Here is a 12,154-nt window from a genome sequence, read left to right on the forward strand (position 1 = left end):
TAGAGCAGCTAGAAGTAAAAACCTAAAATTGTGAAATTGTAACCCATGTCAAACTCTGAAATATGCTCTATAACTAATTGTGGTGCTGTGCTTTGAAATTTATAGCCTTTTTGTATATATATTATTTTTCACAGAAAAGGGAAAAAAAGTTGATTGTGATTATAAAAAAAATATTTAAGCACTCCAGCCTCTTATATTCTGGAGCAGCTAGAAGGAAAAATATGAAAAGATCATATGGCAGCCTATGACAAACTCTGGGATGTATCTTGTAACCAGTTTTTGAAGAGTGCTTTGAAAACTAATGCTTTTTTCTTTCTTTGCTTTGTATATGTATTACATTATACAATATTAAAAAAAAGTAAAAAAAATAAAAAGACTCTGTGCCTCAAAAGAGTTTGTCAAAATGGTGAAGAGGAAGCAAATTCAATGGGAGAAAATATTTGGTAGCATGTATCAGATAAAAGTTTGATACCCTATGTATATAAAGAAATAATACAACCCAACAACAAAAGAACCAACAGCCCAATTATAAAATGCGCAGAAGATATAAGCAGACATTTCTCCAAAGAGCAAATACAAATGTCTAAAAAGCAAATGGAAAGATGCTCATCATCATTAGCTATAAGGGAAATACAAATCCAAACCACAATAGGATATCTCATATCTATAAGATTGGCTGCTATTAAACAAACAGGAAACTATAAATGTTGGAATGGACATGGAGAAATTGGAATACTTATTCACTGCTGGTGGGAATTTATAATGATACAACTGCTGTGGAAGACAGTTTGGTGGTTCTTTAGAAAACTAAATGTCTAATTGCCCTAAGACCTGGCAATACCAATACTAGGTATAAACCCAGAAGAGTTGAAACCAGTGAAATGAACAGACATTTGTACACCGATGTTCACAGCAGTACTATTCATAATTGCCAAAAGATGGAAACAATCTAAGTACCCATTGATCAATGAGGGGATAAAAAAATATGGTATGTACACATGGTGGAATATTATGCAGCAGTTAAGATGAAATGAGACCCCAAAGCATATGACAACATGTATGAACCTAGAGGATATAATGCTGAGTGAAATAAACCAGACATAAAATATAAATATAGCACAACTTCACTATTATGACTCTGGTAAAGAGAACAAACTCCAAATCATATGGTCCGGGAAGGAAATCTGTACTCATATATATATATAGCAGTGAAATAGCTCTGCACCTAGAGTACACACATGACTTCAGAAACAATGGCTTCCATTATGTTTCACATTTTAACATCAAGTGTTCATGATAAAGATTATTTAAACTGTTCTAGGTTTTCTCCTCCAGGAGGATTTCCGAATTTCACATTTTTATCTGTCCACCAAGCAATACCTTTCTTTTTCAAAGGAATAAGTGTAGGTTCAGATTCTTTGCCAGCAAGAAACAATTCGAATGTATCATTAAACATGCTGTTGGCAATAACTCCACAAGGAGCAATTGGTTTATCTTCATTTCTTTGATAAGACTCACATTTCTTACAGGGATTAAGTAAAGCACTAGGATCTCCGTTTAGTTGATTGTCATCTCGAGATTTCACATAATGACGGTGGTTTACCCTAAAATGGGTGTTCCAATGTGAAGTTAATGGCACAAATACAAGGTGTCATGTCTGGGGATAAACATTTATTGCAGGGACTGGAAGGTTCTGTTCTGGTATAATCAATCATAATTTACTAGCCTCTTCTTCCTGATTTTCCCTGGTTGCTGTACAGTGTTCTACTGGAATCCAGAGTTTCAAAATAGTTGATGCAGACACTTGTTCTGGCAGAGGGACTGATTTCAAGAGCTCCCTCCTGCGCCGTCTTCCCACAATCCTCGATCTCCCGGATGTTGTTGGAGGTGAGGCGAGGAAGATACCAATGGGAATGAAGATGAGGTCGATGATAAAGAACATAGGTAGCACCGTTCCCACCCTAAGTATGGGCTGCCAGGTGGGCAGCCATTGCTGTTTAAAGGCCGTGTTATTTGGTCTCGGGTTCTTAGCCATGACCCCACCGTCCACTTCATCCTTCACGTTATAGTTCATCACCATTGACCCCCAGTGAGCAGTTTTGCGACCGCAGTTGGACCACCTAGGGTAGAGTCTGCCAACTCTGATGAGAGATGCGCAGGTGCCCCCGCCGCTGCCGCTGCCGCCTCCACCTCCATCTCCCTCCCTAACTACTTTTAAGAGACCAACATCACCCTTATACCAAAGTCAGGTAAAGATACCACAAGGAAAGAAAACCACAGAGCCAAAAAGAGAAAATAATACCCAAGTGAATACAATTGCATATTAGAAGAATGACATACCAAGATCAACAGTGATATATCCCTGGCATCCAAAGGTGGTTCATCATAAGCACCAATTAATGCAATATACCACATTAACACAATGAAGGGAAAAACACATGATCATCTCAACTGATGCAGAAAAGGCACTTGACAAAATATAGCACCCCTTCATGATAAAAACCCTTGGAACACTAGGAATAGAAGGACACTCCTTCAACACAATAAAGGGCATAAAGAAAAACCCATAGCTATCATCTTACTTAATGGTGAAAATTTAATATTTTCCCTGTAAGATCAGGAACAAGACAAGGATGCCTGCTGTCACCTGTGTCATTCAACATTGTACTGGAAATTTTAGACAGGATAATTAGTCAAGGAAAAGAAATAAAAGTTATCCAAATAGGAAAGGAAGAAGTAAAACTTGCCCTATTTTCAGATAATATGATCATATGTACAGAAAACCCTGAAAAATCCATAATAAAGCTCCTAGAGCTAATAAATAAATACAGCAAAATGGCAATACAATCTTAACTACCCCCAAATCAGTAACTTTTATATACACAAACAATGAACTTTCAGAAGAAGAAACCAAGAAAAATATTCCATTTACAATAATTAAAAGAATCAAATATATAGGAATAAACTTAACCAGGCATATAAAGGATTTGTGAACATAAAACTACAAAGCATTGTTACAAGAAAGTAAAGAGACCTAAATAAATGGAAGGACATTCTATGTTCATAGCTTGGGAGACTAAATATCATTAAGATGTCAATACTACTGAAAACAATCTATAAATTCAATACAGTGCCTCGCATAATTCCAGAAACCTTGTTTGCAGAAATAGAAAAGCCAATCATAAAATTTATATGGAAGTGTAAGGGGCCCTAAATAGCTAAAGTTGTCTTGAAAAAGAAGAATGAAGTTGGAGGACTAACACTTTCCAATCTTAAATACTTATTACAAAGTCAGATAATCAAAACAGCATGGTACTGGCCCCATAATGGACATATAGACCAATGGAACTGAATTGAAAGCTGAAAAATTGACTCTCATATTTATGGCTGTTCTAGTTTGCTAGCTGCCTGAATGCAATATACCAGAAATGGAATAGCTTTTAAAAAGGGAATTTAATAAGTTGCTAGTTTACAGTTCTAAAGCCAAGATAATGTCCCAAATTAAAGTAAGTCTATAGAAAGGTCCAATCAAAGGTACCCAGGGAAAGATACCTTGTTCAAGAAGGCTGATGAAGTTCAGGGTCTTTCCTATGAGAAGGTACATGGTGAACACAGTCATGGTTTCTCCCTCAGCTGGAAGGGCACATGACAAGCACAGTGTCATCTGCTAGCTTTGTCTCCTGGCTTCCTGTTTCATGAAGCTCCCTGGGAGACGTCTTCCTTCTTCATCTCCAAAGCACTGGCTGATGGACTCTCTGCTTCATGGTGCTACAGCATTCTCTGCTCTCTCTGAATCTCTTATTTTCCAAAATGCTTCCTCTTTTATAGGACTCCAGAAACTAATCAAGACCTACCCAAGTGGGTGGAGACACGCCTCCAGCTAATCCAGTTTAACAACCACTCTTGATCAAATCATATCTCCAGGGAGATGATCTAATTAGTTTCAAACATTCAGTACTGAATAGGGATTAGAAGAAACAGCTGCCTTTACAAATGGGATTAGATTAAAACATGGCTTTTCTAGGGTGCATACATCATTTCAAACCAGCACAATGGCCAACTGATTTTTTTTTTACATGGGCAAGCACCGGGAATCGAACCCGGGTCCTCTGGCAGCCACCATGGCCCGCCCAGCCAACTGATTTTTGACAAAGGGGCAAAGACCACCCAATTGGTAAAGGCTGGTCTCTTCAATAAATGGTACTAAGAAAACTGGATCTCCATTTGTAAAAAAAGAAGAAGGACCCCCTACCTCATACCTTATACCAAAATCAACTTGAAATGAATCAAAAACCTAAATATAGAACTAGTACTGTATTTAGTCAGGGAGCATCTTCAGGACCTTGTGCTAGGGAATGATTTTTATACTTTAAATCCAAAGCACAAGCAATAAAAGAAAAGTTAGATAAATGGGACCTCATCGAAATTAGGAACTTTTGCACCTCAAAGGACTTCATCATGAAAATCAAACAACAATCAACACAATAGGAGAAAATATTTGGAAAACACATATTTGATAAAAGTTTCATATCCAGAACATATAAAGAAATCCTTTAACCTGATATCAAAAAGACAACCCAAATTTAAAATGAGCAAAGACTTGAATAGATATTTCTCCAAAGAAGATATACAAATGTCTAGAAAGCACATTAAAAGATGCTCAATGTCTTTAGCCATCAGGGAAATGCAAATCAAAACCCCAAGGAGATATTTCACACCCATTAAATGGCTGGTATTCAAAACAGAAAATAAGCATTGGAGAGGATGCAGAGAAATAAGAACACTCATTCATTGCAGGTGGCAATGTAAAATGGTGTAGCCACTGTAGAGACAGTTTGGTGGTTCCTCAGAAAGCTACTTATAGAACTACCATGTGACCCAGCAATTCCACCAGTAGATATATACCTAAAATAATTGAAAGCAGGGACTTGAATAGATATTTACACAGCATTGTTAATAATGGCATTACCCACAGTCGCCAAAAGATAGAAGCAACACAAGTGTCCATCAACCAATGGATGAATAAATAAAATGTGTTATACACATAAAATGGAATGTTAATGAGACATAAAAAGGAATGAAGTCCAGGTACATATTACAAGATGGATGAACCTTGAAGACACCATGCTGTGTGGTATAAGCCAGACACAAAAAGACAAATATTGCATGATCTTACTGATTTGAAATAATTGGAATAAGCAAGCTCATAGACAAGAATCTAAAGTAAAGGTTATGAGGGTTTTAATTTCCTAGGCTGCTCCAGGAAATCCATGAAATAGGTTGGTTTAAACAATGGGAATTTATTAGCTTACAGTTTTGAGGCTGAAAAAAATGTCCAAATCAAGGCATCATCAAGGTGATGCCTTTCTCCCAAAGACTGGCTGCGAACAATCCTTGGCTCTTCTGCCATATGGCAAGGCGTATAACAGCATTTGCTGGTTTCTGTCTTCTCTTCCAGGTTTTCTTGCTTTCAGCTTCTTGCTGCCATGGTGATCTTCCTCTATTTCTATATTCATTCCATTTATAAAGGACTCTAGTAGTGGGATTAAATCCATAATGAATGAAAGTGGGTAACACCTAACTGAATTAGTTTCATCAAAATGTCCTACTTACAGTGGGTTCACATCCACAGGAATATCTTAGATTTAAGAACATATTTTACTGGGCTATAAACAGCTTCAAACCAGCACACTAGGGGACAGGGTGGGGATAGGGAATGGGAAGTTAAGGCTAAATGTACAAGTCTTCAAATTGGATTGATGGAAATGCTTTGGTAATAAATGGCAGTGATGGCAGCACAACATTGTGAATGTAATTAACAACACTGATATTTGTATCTGAATATGATTAAAAGGAGAAATGTTAGATTACATATATGGTAACAATAACAATAACGAAAAGCATGGAAATACATTTTATAGTGTATGCTAATTTAAACCATGGATTGTAGTTAATAGTACAATTATAAAAATGTGCTTCCATCAATTGCAGCAAATATTCCACAGCAATGCAAGGTATTAATAATAAGGTAGTATTTGGGAATCTTGTATTTTATGCATGATTCCTTTGTAGGCATGCAACCACTCTAATAAAGAAAAAAATGACTAAATGAAATTTCCCCAGCTGGATTTCAAAATTCCTTGACTCTGGTGATCCTTTTTTTCCTCTCATTTTATCCCTTTTTCAACAGAAATGTCTATAACTGCTATCCTATACTTGTCACACCATTGTATTTTTGGAGCAGGTGGCTTGTTTCTTGAATTTTGCAGGTTCACAAATAGAGAGGAATTGTGTTACAGAATGGAATATACACATAGATACACTTATATCTGATTTAGGTAATTTAAATTATGTGATTTAGGTGAGCCATCTTACCTTGAGTTGACACTGTAATAGTATGAAATCTTTGGGGAGCAGAGATGAGATTGATGCATTTTGTATGTTGGATGGACTTAATTTTAGGAGGCCAGAGGGTAAATAGTGGTGGACAGGAAAATTACCTACTAAAGATGTCCATGTCCACTTCCCTGGAACTGCTGTTTATGTCAAGTTACATGGCATAAGGGAATTAAATTTGCAGGTGGAATGAAGGTTATTAATCAAATGACATAAAATATGGGAGATAATAATGGATTATCTAGGTGGGCTTAATGTAATCATAAAAGTTCTTAAAAGTGGAAAAGGGGCAAAGACTTCCAAGAAGATGGCAGAATAGGATAGGCAGAGTTCACCCTGCAACCATGGAACAATTAGAGAAAAGATAGAAAACATCCAGGACAACGGTCCCACAGTATGAGTGACCAGAGAGGGAATTCTACATTATAAAGTGAGGTCTGCATGAAAAAGCATAGGAATTATGATTGAGAGGACAGGGTGAATTTATTCAAACATGTCCATACAGGGACAGGGTGCTACATGCAGGCCAGAGTGGGTACTGAAGGAGGAGTACACTCCTGCACTTCCACTTCTGCAGTCTAGCTGAGGAGATCCTCCTTCTTGGCTCCACAGTTGGGAGCTCCCTCATGGGAACCCAGGTACCAGCAGACTCAGTTTGCCTATACACAGAGAACTTGCTGTGGTGCAGAGTACCTACACTTATCCCTGAGGCAGGCTGCTGTGGACATCTGGTTTTGGGACAGGGGTGCAGAGAACAGCCAATTTGACAACTGACTGGCAAAAGAGACATTTTGGGTCCCATTACCTCTATCATTTATCCAGGGAGGCCGGGAACATTCATGGTGTGCACAGCAGAGAGGCAGTGTTGAAGGACTGTTGACTTTGGACATTACACATGAGGCCCAGTAGATAGTGTTGGCTGAAAGTTGCACTGACTGAGAAGTAGATTGGCAACGATGGTATATACATTTGATCAAATATTGTGCTGCTACAAAAAGGGATGAAGTTGCGAGGCATTCAGCAATGTGAATAGACCTGCAGGATATTTGGTGAGGCAAAATAAACCAGAAACAAAAGAGAAAATATTGTATGATCTCATTTAGAAAATACTAAAAAGAAAACTGGGGCTTAAATTGTAAGCTTCTATAGTGGTCACATTTAGTCTAGAATGGTAATTGTTATTTCTGGATTTTGAGGGGTTATTTTGTATGTGTATAACCTGATGTTTAGAGATAATGATGAAGCTGCTTGGGTTGGGGTTAAGGTAATTCAGAATACAGGAGTAAGGAGAACATGGCCTGTATTTTAGAACTTCACCTACTCTTTGAGACCAAAGGAAGAAAAGCTTATTATGTCCAGAATTGAGGTTTTCAGTAGCACATAATCTAACTCAACCTGTCTGGATAGATCATTTAAACAATCCAAACACAGGGAGCTCAGAATAAGAATGAGAGCCTTTAATCCTGTATATCTTAATGTAATGCCTGGATACATCCCAGAGTATATTAAGCAGATAACAAAAAAGTATTGGCAAAGTCTCTGGAAAGATGGGAGAAAAATTATGAAATGTTAAACTTTACCACTGGGAAAAACCTGGATACTGTGCTAAACATTAGGGACACACAAATCAATAGGCCAAGCCCTTGATTTTGAGGCTTGCCCTTGTGAAACTTATGTATATAGTGGAGAAGCTTAGCCTACCTATAGGGATGCCTAACAGTCACCTCCAGAGGACCTCTTTTGTTACTCAGATGTGGGCTTTCTCTCTTTAAACCCAAATCTGCAAGTGAAACCATTGCCCTCCCTCCTACATAGGACATGACATCCAGGGATGAAAGTCTCCCTTGTGGCATTGGATGTGACCCCAAGAGACGAGCCTGGCCCTGGCACTGTGGGGTCAACAATACCATCCTGACAAAAAGGAGGAAGGGAAATGTAACAAATAAAGTATCAGTGGCTGAGAGAGTTGAAATAGACTTAAAAGGCTACACTAGAGGCCGCTCTCATACATGTTTCAGTTAGACATTGTTACCTATCATAACTTGCCAACCCCAATCCAAACCATTCCAGCCAATCCTAAAGAACACATAAGGCAATGTATAAGATTCTACAAAGTTTCCATGCACTAGGGTAACTCTCCAAAGCCTACAACCTCCAGATGGGTCCCTGGACCAGGTAAGTCCTGAAACTTAGAGGGCCCAGCCTCTCCAGAACATCAACTACTTCCATCTCTCTACCCCCATATTAGTGACAGACCCTTCCAACATGAGAAAGTTAGAATGGCCATAGCCCAAATACCCCCAAAGAGTGGGATAGAAAGATAAAGGTGATGGTGGAATTATATAGAGAAGGTGAGGTTTAACAAACAAATATGATTGCTGAATCATTATACTGATATTTCATTTAGTCTCCAGTATCTTAGAGCAGCTAGAAGTGAAAACCTAAATTTTTGGAATTGTAACCCGTACCAAACTCTGAACTCTGTTCTACAGCTAATTGTTTTGCTGTGCTTTGAAATTTGTTGCTTTTTTGTATATATGTTATTTTTTACAAAAAAGAAAAAAGTTGATTGTGATGATAAACAAATATTTATTCCTTCTAGCCTCCTATATTCTGGAATAGTTAGAAGGAAAAATCTGAGATGATGGTACAGTAGACCATGACAAACTTTGGGATCTGTCCTTGTTGAAGAGTGCTTTGAAAACTATTGCTTTTTTCTTTCTTTGTTTTGTATATTTGTTATATTATACAATTAAAAAAATAAGAAAAAGAATAAGTTGCAAGCAGAAGCAGCAGAAGCTGAGGAAGAGGAATGAGAGGAAGAGAAATAGTCAGCAATAGAAGACTAAGATGAAGATGAAGACAAAGAAGAAGAAGACTGTAATAAAAAAAGAAGGAATTGGTAACAGAAGGAGAAACCAGTAGAAGAAGGAGTTGGAAGAATAAGAGAAGAAGTTGGAGGAGAAAAAAATCAGGAAGATGAGGTATAATAATAAGTCTCCAGTAGAAGCTAGAAGAAGCAGAAGAGAAGAGGAAAAAGGGGTCAGCAAAAAGCTGGAGTATTAAAAAGAAAATGACAGAGAAAGAACTGTGGGAAGATGGCTGAGTAGGAAGATCTAAGAATCAGACCTTCCACTAGAATAAATATTAAATGGACAGGAACCATTTGAATCAACATTGTGCAGCATCCAGGGAAGAAAAGGAGGAAGAGGTTGCTAAATCATGGCAAATATCCATGAATTGCACTTTCCACATACAGCTAAAGCATCATCTATCCCCCAGTCTTCCAGCAGACAGCAGTGAGGTCCTCAATCCGGACCCCTATGGCAAATTGCTTGTGCCTGGGTGAGATATAAAACCCCAGTTCCCCAAGATCTTGGACGTGTGATCCAATCACTGATTATTGCTTTTGATTAGCTACTCCAGATTACTGGGGGCCTGGCTTTGAGGGTGGTCACTGTTCCTAACTACCTGGGGCAAAAGTGGCAAAGCAGACTTAAATATGGTACCTGCTTTAAAACTACTGAAAACAATCAAAGGCTCTATTTGTTGGGAAAGAGAAATCAAGAAAATGTAGCTTCAAAGAGACAGAGGGGAACTCCCAGCACCCTTCCTGGTCCCTCCCCCATCCCCTCCTCAGGGCAGTTTGGAGGGGATGAACACTCTGTTTGTGAGTCCCTGGTCTTGTTCCAGGGACAAGAAGAGACTGACCTGGGAAACTCTTAGGCATGACCACTTTCCAAAATTTACCCTCCAGGCAAAAGCAGCTTGAGACAGCAAAAGCAGGGTAAGAAATAATTGAGAGGCTTGGCCTGGGGTAAGGTTTAGCTGGTTTAAGTCCTGGAGTGGAAGACAGAGGGAGAGGGAGAGGGAGGGGGGGAGAGGGAGGGAGAGGAGAGAGAGAGAGAGAGAGAGAAAGAATGTCTGTTCCCTGGGGAATAGCATACAAATTCCTGAAAACAAGGGGAACTCCTAAGGCCTCCAGCAAGCAAAAGCCCAGGACATTATGCAGATTCAGAAAAGAAAAGAAAAACCCTGTACTTTGCATTCACCTTGGGCTGACCTTCTTTATAGGAAGGATGAGCTTTATAGGAGGGATGAGCACCAGCTAATGCAAAGTCAATTTCCAGACTGTGAAAAGTATTTTTTTCCATTAGTTTCTTTGGTTTTGTTAGCTCCTTGCACTAAAAAAAAACTGTATCATATTATTATATGGATACAAACTCAAGAAACAGTCAGTTCAGGGACTGAATCCCAGAAATAATATTTTAAAATATTAAAATGTACATTATGCAACAAAATATTACAAGACAAAGAGATAAGAAATAAATAAAAAATCCAGAAAACATCAATGAAGTAGACCAGACTGTGTGGTCTTTACTTTTAAAGCAAAGATTTAAAAAAAATAATCTTCAATCTGCTTAAGGAGATGAAGGAAAATATAGAGAAAGAAGAAAAAGATATAAGGAAAATAATGAATTAACAGTATGGGGATCTCAATAAAGACATAGAAATGTTTAAAAAGGCACCAAACAGAACTATTGGAGTTGAAGACACAATAACTGAAATTAACATCTCTGGAGGGTTTCAACAGCAGATTAGAGATGGCAGAAGAAAAATAAGTGAACTCAAAGACAAGATAATTGATATTAGTGGGGCTGAGACCAGAAAGAAAAAAGAATTAGAAAAGCAAAAATAGCTTAAGAGACATGTGGGACACCATCAAGCATACAAATATTTGCATTGTGGGAGTTTTAGAAGGAAAAAAGAGAAAGTAGCAGAAGTAATATTCAAAGAAATAATGAGAGAAAATTTCCTAAACTTGGAAAAATTCATGAATATGCACATCCAAGAAGTTCACCAAACATCAAGCAAGATAACTTAGAAATATGCCCAAACATATCATGGTTAAATTGTCAAATACAAGGGACAAGAAGAGAGCTCTGAAAGCTGCAAGAGAAAAGCAACATGTTATGTACAAGAGAGTCCCAATAGATTAAGTGCCAATTTCTCATCAGAAATCATGGAAGTAATCAGGCAGTGGGTTGAGATACTTAAAGAACTGAAACAATTGCCAACCAAGTATTTTATCTCTAGTGTAACTTTCTTTCCAAAATGAGGGAGAAATTAAGACATTCCCAGATAAGCAAAAACTGAGGGAGTTCATGACCACTAGACAATGGATCTAAAGAACTAAAACCTGGTAAAGGTAAACATTTGGGTAATCATAAATACCAGTACTATTGTATTGTATTTTTAAAATATAATAACGTTTTTTGTATGTGTCTTACACTTTTTATAAAAGTGTCTTACACAACTGTGGGATGCATGAGTCCAAATTTTGTATGGCAGGCTGCAAGCTGGCAACTCTGAGGAAAGTTTATGATGAATTCCCTAGAAGGAGCTGGCTGGCTGAAATAGAGGCAAAACTTCTCACTTCTGACTGCTGATGTTATCACATCTCCTTTTAAAGCCTTCAACTGATTGGATTTAAACATCTCTCATTGCTGAAGACACTGTCCTTAGTTGATTGTAGATGTAATCAGCCATATATGCAATCAACTCACAGATGATTTAAGCCCACAAAATGTCCTCACAATAACAGTTAGGTCAGTGCTTGCTTGATCAGACAACTGGGCACCATTACTTGGCCAAGTTGACATGTGAACCTACCATCACAGTCCACCCCTTGTCGACCTGGCAGCTATACACATAACTTTAAATCATACTTAACCTCTAAATAAGAAACAGTAACAGA

The 12,154-nt window shown here is 38.0% G+C and overlaps 1 pseudogene; it reads right to left on the reverse strand.

Moving 5' to 3' along the window:
* Positions 1 to 1,303: 1,303 nt before the first annotated feature.
* Positions 1,304 to 2,080, reverse strand: LOC143671559 (cell cycle control protein 50A-like; annotated as a pseudogene).
* Between the last annotated feature and the right edge of the window lie 10,074 nt (positions 2,081 to 12,154).

This window comes from Tamandua tetradactyla, chromosome X (genome assembly GCF_023851605.1).
Source record: "Tamandua tetradactyla isolate mTamTet1 chromosome X, mTamTet1.pri, whole genome shotgun sequence".
Lineage (NCBI taxonomy): Eukaryota > Metazoa > Chordata > Mammalia > Pilosa > Myrmecophagidae > Tamandua > Tamandua tetradactyla.